Source organism: Colletes gigas, unplaced genomic scaffold (assembly GCF_013123115.1).
Source record: "Colletes gigas isolate AHSC1104 unplaced genomic scaffold, ASM1312311v1 Colletes_gigas_Sc00008, whole genome shotgun sequence".
NCBI lineage: Eukaryota > Metazoa > Arthropoda > Insecta > Hymenoptera > Colletidae > Colletes > Colletes gigas.
Window position 1 is genome coordinate 4,807,325 of NW_025106637.1, and position 8,530 is coordinate 4,815,854.

The window sequence follows — 8,530 nt, forward strand, 5'->3', positions numbered from 1 at the left end:
TGAGAATTGACAGTCCTATTAAACTTTGAAGCAAACTTTTATATTCTCGATTTCAGGATTTCAGGTCTCCAGTACGCAACAATTACAATTTTTTAAGGATAATGTTGGATGCGTAACTGGTTACGATCACCCGGTGGTTGTCGTGATTAATCGGTTCGGACTGATTCAGCGTTTCGTTGGAAAATTCAACGTTCGTCGACCTAACGACGTCGAAATACGGGGGTGTAATGTTGTAAATCGCCCTCGAGCGATCTATTACTTTCGTCACGATGACCAGAGGCGCTGTTAGGTCAGATTCGAGTAACAGGGTAAATGGAATAGACGTCCACGCGCGTCTAAGCACGTCGTCGTTCCTTCGCGAAATCCTGTCCTGGGCTGAGAGACTAATGGCGATTTGGAGGGACTAATTTCAACGCCTAGCTGCCACGATGGACTATTTTCACGCGACAGGGAAAAGATTTCTCGTGTCGACGACGCGACACTAATTTAGGCGACTGGTACAGTCGTACGTGCAGTTGACAGATGCATTTCACGCAGGTATTGACTGTGGTGACAGTTCAATCGTGACGATCAAGTACTGGATCAGGAGAACATCGTATAAAATAACGCGAACAATTATAGAATTATAAGAGCTATACATCGAGTATGTCAATGGGTAGAGGCGATCACGGTTGTTACTTCATTTTGAATTAACTGGTTCTTCGTACTCTCGAAATACGCTGATTGATCGATGACGTCGCGTTCCTTTTTAAAGTGATTAATGGTCGAATTTCCGGGCCCTTTCACCGCGCGTTTCTATTTAGAATTTGCAACTGAGTTTTAAAAGATTCAATGACGCGTTTGTGCACCGTTACTAATTCATGCAACAACATAGTCCTTTTTACGAACTCGTCGAACTCATTCTAACGCTTCCTTATTTGCACGTCGTTTCTTTATTATTATATAGAGAAATTTCAAGAATTTCCTCCTCTAATAAAAATCGTAATGATCTTTCTCCAACTTGTTGAAAGAATGAAACTATTTAAATCAAAAATATAAATTCTCTACGATGCGTAATTTTCACAAAGCGTACGTAACTTTTCATCCAGCTTGCTAAATGCCCCTCGTAATTGAAATTAAAACAACCGGATAGCAATTACCTTTGCGACCAGAGGACGCAGCTTAACATTCTTCGCGTAAATGCTCATAAATGTTCTTCCACTTTCACCGTACTCCTGCACCTATTGTTCCTCTTGTAGCCCCTGCGAAACAATTGATGCTCCCCAGCCTCATGAATTATGCAAATGCTCGAATCGTGCAACGCGCCGTTCCGACTAAACTGTTTGATTAACGATCCCTATCAGATATTCCGTTACTCGATTTCGGTCCATACCGTGCGATCGATCGCCATTTTTGGCTACGCCAGGTTCCGTTGCGGTCGAAAGAAAGCTGGATTCCTAGATGATAAATCCCGAGGACTCGCGTGACTTACTACGCAATGATTCGCGTCGACGATTGCACTAGACTTTGGACAAGTTTACGGATAAGGCCAGCGAACTCGGTTCGCGTTCTCAGCTGATACATTGATTCGTAAGTACCTTGCAGCGGCTACCTACGTCTTTATTGCGCACACGAGCTCTCAATACACTCGATAGAACGTAAGGCTGAAAAGCAGGTTGCGTCGTGGGAGTCTTGACGCGTTTCACAAATGGCCACAATATTATTATTTATTGAAAGATGGCGACAGACTTTGCCAATTGAATTTCTATTCCATTTTCAGCCTCAATTCTGGAGATGCAAAGATTCTTAGCAGAGTGTAAAAGTCACTGAATTGATTCTCAATCTACCTTTTTATTTTGTAAGTGATACAAATAAGTTTCTGCCTAAAATTGTCAGGCTATCGTGAACCGATTTCTCAGACACTCGAAAGTCCAAGAATCCTATCTCGATCCACGAACCGGGCATGGATCCGCGTCATTCGATCTCTGTAACTTCTAAACGGACCAAAGACGCGGAGTGACTCGATTCAACTTTCTTTCCTGTCCATTTCGCTTATTGAGGACTGGATTCTTTCCGCGTTGTTACATTTTCATTTCCTTTTTGCCGGCCGTCGAGCTGACGTCAATTAAGATCACAAGAGCTGACAGTTCCCGCTCGAGTGTCTCTCACGCGCGATGGAAATAAAGAAACGAAATCGATCCCCGAAGAAACCGTATTTCGACCGTGTAGAAATTGTTGACGAATTGATCGTTGGAAAGCGTGATCGATGAAATGTTTTAAAATCGTGCAAGTTGTAGATTTTTCACGTATTTACGCGAAATTTATGCGCGTGGCGGCGCGAAAAACATCCCGGGCAGCTGTAGAAATGGGGTGTCGTGGCGCACGTGTGATGCAATTTTGGAGAAAGTACGAGCAGAACATGGGACCTACGAACAGGCATCTCTGGTGCTACCAGCTCCAGGTATTCGAACGCGAAAAAACGAAATGCGTTCGAAGGTGGATCACGAATCGATTACGTAAAACGGTTTCAAACGTACAACCGCCGACGATTTATAATAAGGCGGAGTTACGCGACAACGAAAATGGAGCCGTCTTAACGCGTGCTCGAAGAATCATAACTGAAATTACACTCAGAAAGGGAACATAAAAAACAGTCATTATATTGCTGAATATCGTTAGATTTTCATTCCTGATTATGGGATTAATTTCACTTTATTTACAAATGTAATTCCACGTTGTACACGATATTTACTATTTAATATGATACTATGTTTCTTACAAGAGAGTGTCACGAAAATTTTAATTTACAGGAAGAGAATGCATAATTGAGAAAACTTCGACGATTTTCTTTCTCCCGCGTTCACACGGAAACAATGAAAGTAGAAATTCTTGGCGTTGCATCGGGGCATTCTGCGATGATGAGACCCAATAATTTCGCAACTTCGTCCTTCGGCTAGAAACACCGTTATGAAAAAAAAAATGACTTATTAAAATACCGTTGTCCTTCCTCTTCAAATCTAATTGCTTCCTTTTAATCGACGGCCTTGCACACATCAAATTGCAACGACAAACGTGTTCGAATTGCGAAACGTGAAATTACCTTTAATTTCTACTTGTATCGATATTTTGCAACAGCGCGTTTCACTCATTTTTTAAATGCAATTTCTGGTTATCATTAAAGAAATTTGAATTACTTTGCATTCTGTTGTTTTATAATATCAAAATATATATATATATCAAGCATGCTTTCAAAGATAGTAAATTATTACACTTAAAATTATTTTCGATGAATTTATATTTGACAAATGAAATTTTTTAAATATTTCTTGGGACACTATAACATTTACTACGATCTTCGCCAAATAGTCTCCGATGAACGATTAGAAAAACATGCCGTTGGCACTGTAATGAGTTTACTTTCAAAGGATACCTCTTCACATTTCTCTGGTGAATGTAATTAACGTTTCTACACACGTTCTTTAAAGTGGTACGTAATACGTGACATTTCAGAAATTCATATAAAATTTTCCACGGTACGCATCTGTTCGTCCAAAAACGAATTATCGCAGACCTTACCAATTTATGCTACGTTTGTTAAATTTCGTACGTGGTACGAAACTTTTAACGCGTTGTTTCAGCTTCCACCTAAGTGAATTTGAATAATTTAAATAATAAAATTATATTCAAACGTTTCGACCACAGTTTGAGATGTCTTCAACAAAAAGTAATGCTGCTTAATGAATCGTTCATCCAATACCTCGTAAATTTGTATAGAAATTAAGATTCGTAGATTAAGTAAAACACATGTTGTTAGGGATTTTACTTCAATTTCCTTTAGATACAAGATAAATAAAATGATACGTTTAAGTGGTCACTTATGTATCCAGTTCGTTGCTTAACGATCCAGTTAAAAAATAATTTGCAACCATATCTAGGCTTTGCAAACGAGGATTAAACTCGTCCCGTTATGGTCTCGTGCTTAGGATCGAGCGCGCATAATCGTTGCGTGTATTGCAAGGCAAGTAAATTATCCTGTGAAATTCTTTTATGATTGCGTCACCGAACGAGCTGTCAAGACCTTGACAATGCGGGGTCGCCGAGGGTATATGTTTGTGTTGCTGACTGATTTATAATTATACGTTTATTTAATAACAGAAGTAACTTGCATCCTAGAAACGACGATGTCGGTACTGTACAAGTGAAAGAAAAAATGTACAAGTTACGTCTTTGCTTGCACATTTATATTTAATTATACATTTTACTTGATCTTCGATAATAGAATTTTATTCGATATTCATATTTATGACTAAATTATAATCTGTAGGGTTTGGTACCAAAGAATTGTAGCAATTTTCTAAATTAAATCTGAAGAGTTAATATGTGATCACTGTTACAATAATTAGAGCAGAATAAATATTTCGTAAATATACTTTCTTGTGAATTCTTCTGTTTATTGAAAACTATTGTATTTTCTGTCGACTTTAAAATATAGATACCTATTGTAAAATAATTATACGCCTGTGATAGCAAAGTGCAAACTGCCGCTGAGGCCAAATCGAGCTTGACACGACTGCTCCGATTGTTTTCAGGAGTGTATACATTAAATGCAAACTTTGGTTCTAACGTTCCAATGTCTTTGGTGAGAAATTGTTCCTCGAAATGGTCAAGAAGGAGTTGTTACATATTTCATGAAGGTGCGAACCCGTTTTAATCGTTTGGTTCGGGTATTATCGAATGCAAATAAGCTCTCTCCCGGGCGAGGACTTTCATATCACCGAGGAATCGACTCGTCAGGAATCCACCTGCCTGAAATAAGTAGTTCGAAGCCCTGGGGCTTATCTCTTACGTGCCTTTGTCGACATCTCGGGACTTACGACTTCGCCGTTTCCCGCCAAGAAGTATGAATTGGATATTTCATCGAACTCGTCCGTCACAGAAACGGAAAACGTCATTTTTAACCATCCATTTGGGAATCACAGATTCGTGGTTTCTTTCAGAAACGAAATGGTGACCAAATTATTGAATACACATGCTAAAAGTGCCTTTTGGTAAATTTAAATTTAAGTCTCCCCTGTTTGTGTTAGGACTAAATTTATTTATGGGATTTTGATGGATGCAAAGCTTAAAGGAATATTTCCGTAACGTTCATTCATTGTTACGAACTCTGAAATCATCATGCTTGTTATTGAAACAATAGTTCAACGCGCGACTCTCGGGAAGAATTATGGCTTTATTGTTCTGTTAATCGAAAGAAGTAAACTCGTCGAGCACTTTATTAATAATTGTTCTTTCAGAGATCTGACTGCAACTTCACGTTTATAAATTTTGTAGGATCAAATGCGAATAAGTTTAATTATATTCGGAGAACAAATAATTCAGTGAATTTCATTTCTTACGATTATTACGGCCAATATTTCATTTTATAAGGCCTCGATGAAAAATTTGGATATTTTCTGTTGTGCAAGCGTAACGTATGGTTAAAAATATGGTTTATGGTGTGCCTTTGTCACACATTACGTAACTGCAGTAACTTTATACCAGCCTTGTATGGCCCTCAGGTACTTGGGCGTGGTCCTTTTTCCACATAAGTTTCATTTATCGAATGATCGTTGCGGATCGATCAATCTGCCTCGAACGATATAGATATATTTTTTTAGAGAAACAGCATACGAACGTGCACTTGTCGTTTCGCAGATTTTAATCCGCGGACAATGCGATAGATCGAATATTTATGCCCTTTCGATCCTTACGAGGCTGTAAATAAATATTCCGTTTAAAACGATACGTAACGCTTTCTAAAAATACCTTTGCACGTACCATTTAACACGCACGGTGGACATTTGCATATAGACGCGTCACGAGCCGAAAATCGTAACTTTTAAAAACAAAACATAGAAATGGACTCGTTAGTAAATCGTTTGTTTATAGAATAAAAGCGGGGAAAAAGTATATTTGTGGAATCACAGTGACTTGTGAAATTCGTTAAACTGCAATTGTGAATTTCTCCTGGATCTCTTTCTCCGAACAGCAGAATCTGATGCAAGGTCGTTCTTATCCATTCCTTTATATGTCCCGCTGTCACCGAAACGGCTGTTTTGTTCATCGCTTTTCTCAAATTTATTCGAAGCACACCATGTGTCGCTGAGCAACCATATGACTCAATTTTCATTATTTATGGGAAATTTTTATTATCAAATAACTACAGAATGCACTTAGGATACGAATTATTATATTTGAGGTTTGAGACAACTCTCTACAAAACTACCATTTGATTCTATTAATAAAAATCCGCAGTCTGAAGCAATGTTGGTCTACGTTAGAAATTTTTAGGGTAACTGTTATCTTTGGTTTCTGATAAGTTTCTGGACATCTGTTGCAAGGCAAGAGTCGACGCAAAATCGAATCAGTGCAGTAGATCGAGTCGGCGCCTCCATTATTCGCGCGAAAACAGAGCGCCAGTACTTACTCGTTACGCATAATCCTGTAATTTAACCAACCGTAAGTCCGCTTTCCTGACCTTGCACGTCCCAGAAATCCTTTTATTGGCCACTGTCGGATATTTTGGCAAGCGACTTCGCGGCGAACGAAGGTCGTTTCGCGTGTAAATTACGAAGACGTGGCCACGAGCGCGGCACGAAGACGGCGATCCCATTGTCCGGGTATGTATTTTGACAGATCATCGGTACGGTGAGACCCTGGTATTCTCTGTATATGCAAACGCAACCTCTTGCCTCGAAATAAATTCCCGCGCCACCGAAAATTCTTTCGTGATTCATTGTTTCGCGGCTAACGTAACACTTCCGAACGAGGAACACGTTTTTCAATAATTAACAAGTTACTGGTCGCGTGAGAGTCGGATTTTTGTGGATTGCAAAGAAACTGATGGACTTGTAAAAATAAACATCTATGTTTCCAAATAAATAGTCGGTTCAAGAATTTCATTGCAAAATAAATTTTAGGTTCTATGAAATAGTTTGGAAGATGAGTAAATTTTTCCTCCCTATTCTTCTGAAAAAAATTGTACTCAAAATTTATTCATTTAGAAAGTTATATAAACATTTCCGGCCACACAGTATATTTTCAGTAATGAATTTTTGTCTCAAAAGTGGGTAGGATTTCGGGGTTATGTGTATTCACCAAAAATGATTGTAATTAACCTCTGCAACCAACAATAATTTTTTCAGAAAGATTAGAAAATTTTTTTTCCAGGGTAACCAGACAGTTATGGTCAGACATTATATTATCAGTAATGAATTTTTTTCTTGAAAGTGAGTAGGATTTCGGGGTTATGAGTATTCACCAAAAATGATTGTAATTGACCTCTGCAACTAAAAATAATTTTTTCAGAATGATTTGAAATTTTTTAATAACTTTTTAACGAAGCCACAGTCAAGAAATTGATATTCTTGATTTTCGTCTTATTTTGGCCTCTAGAATCTCTCATTAAAATTTTTCCCTGTATAATGAATTATTTTACAAATTACCAAACGTCATGCAAGATTTTACCACAATTCGTTTCCACTCGATTGTTATTGTAGCTTCGAACATCGAATGATTTATTTTTAAAAAACGTAAAAATCGTTCGTAGAATCGATTGACGAGATTTAGACGTCGATGACGATTCGGGGAATGATCGAAGTTCGAGAAAATCACGGATGATCCAGCAATCGTGTCTTTCCCCGTCGCGTAATCGATCGTTTTCAGCGCGGAACATGCTACCGGTGCGTCACGACGAAGCCCACGACACGGTTAAAGAGTTTGCAAAAGGCTCGACCACCTAGACGCCCACTACGAGCCAAGTGTCTCCTTTTCAAATGACCGCGGACCTTTTTACTGGTAATTTTCTAAACGGTTCCTTTCCCTCGGCGCATTGTTGCAGTTGCACCAGATCGCCCGAAGCGCGCGATTGATGGACGCGTCGCTTTTCTTTCGCGGTCGTCGATGATATGTATGTAGAAACGATCGATATCCGTCCGATAATCGAGATTTTATCGCCGGAAGGGACATTAAATTGCGTTTGATAACTCAACATCCAACGAGAGTACGTGTTGCAATAAAATCGTACAGTGACTCTTTTCCTATTCCCCTTTGCTACATCCTGACAACATTCTTTTTATCAAAAAATACATTTTCCAATAGTCTGTTCCGAAAAGTGTGATTTAAAATTACATATAACGCAATAGCTTGGCCAAAGTATTAAATTTAATAAAAATGTGATTTAATTGAATTTTGATCGAGCGTCAATTTAGCTACCAAACTGTTGTCGTGTACCGAAACAATAAAGAAGAAAATTTATTTGTAATAGTAAGGTTTTAGTGCATCGTTTGAAGCGATATATCGAATATTCCCAATGTTTCTTTGGTTTATTATTTTTCGATGACGTTAAAGACAGCGTATCTCCGCGCTGAGTGGATCCGTGGATCGTAAATAAAAATGATCACGATGGAAACGGAATCTCGTTGAACTGTTACACGTTGACGAAAATGGTAGTGAGCACTGAAAGAGCATTCTTTCGTCAGAGTGCAATACTTCATTCAAAATTTATTGCGTA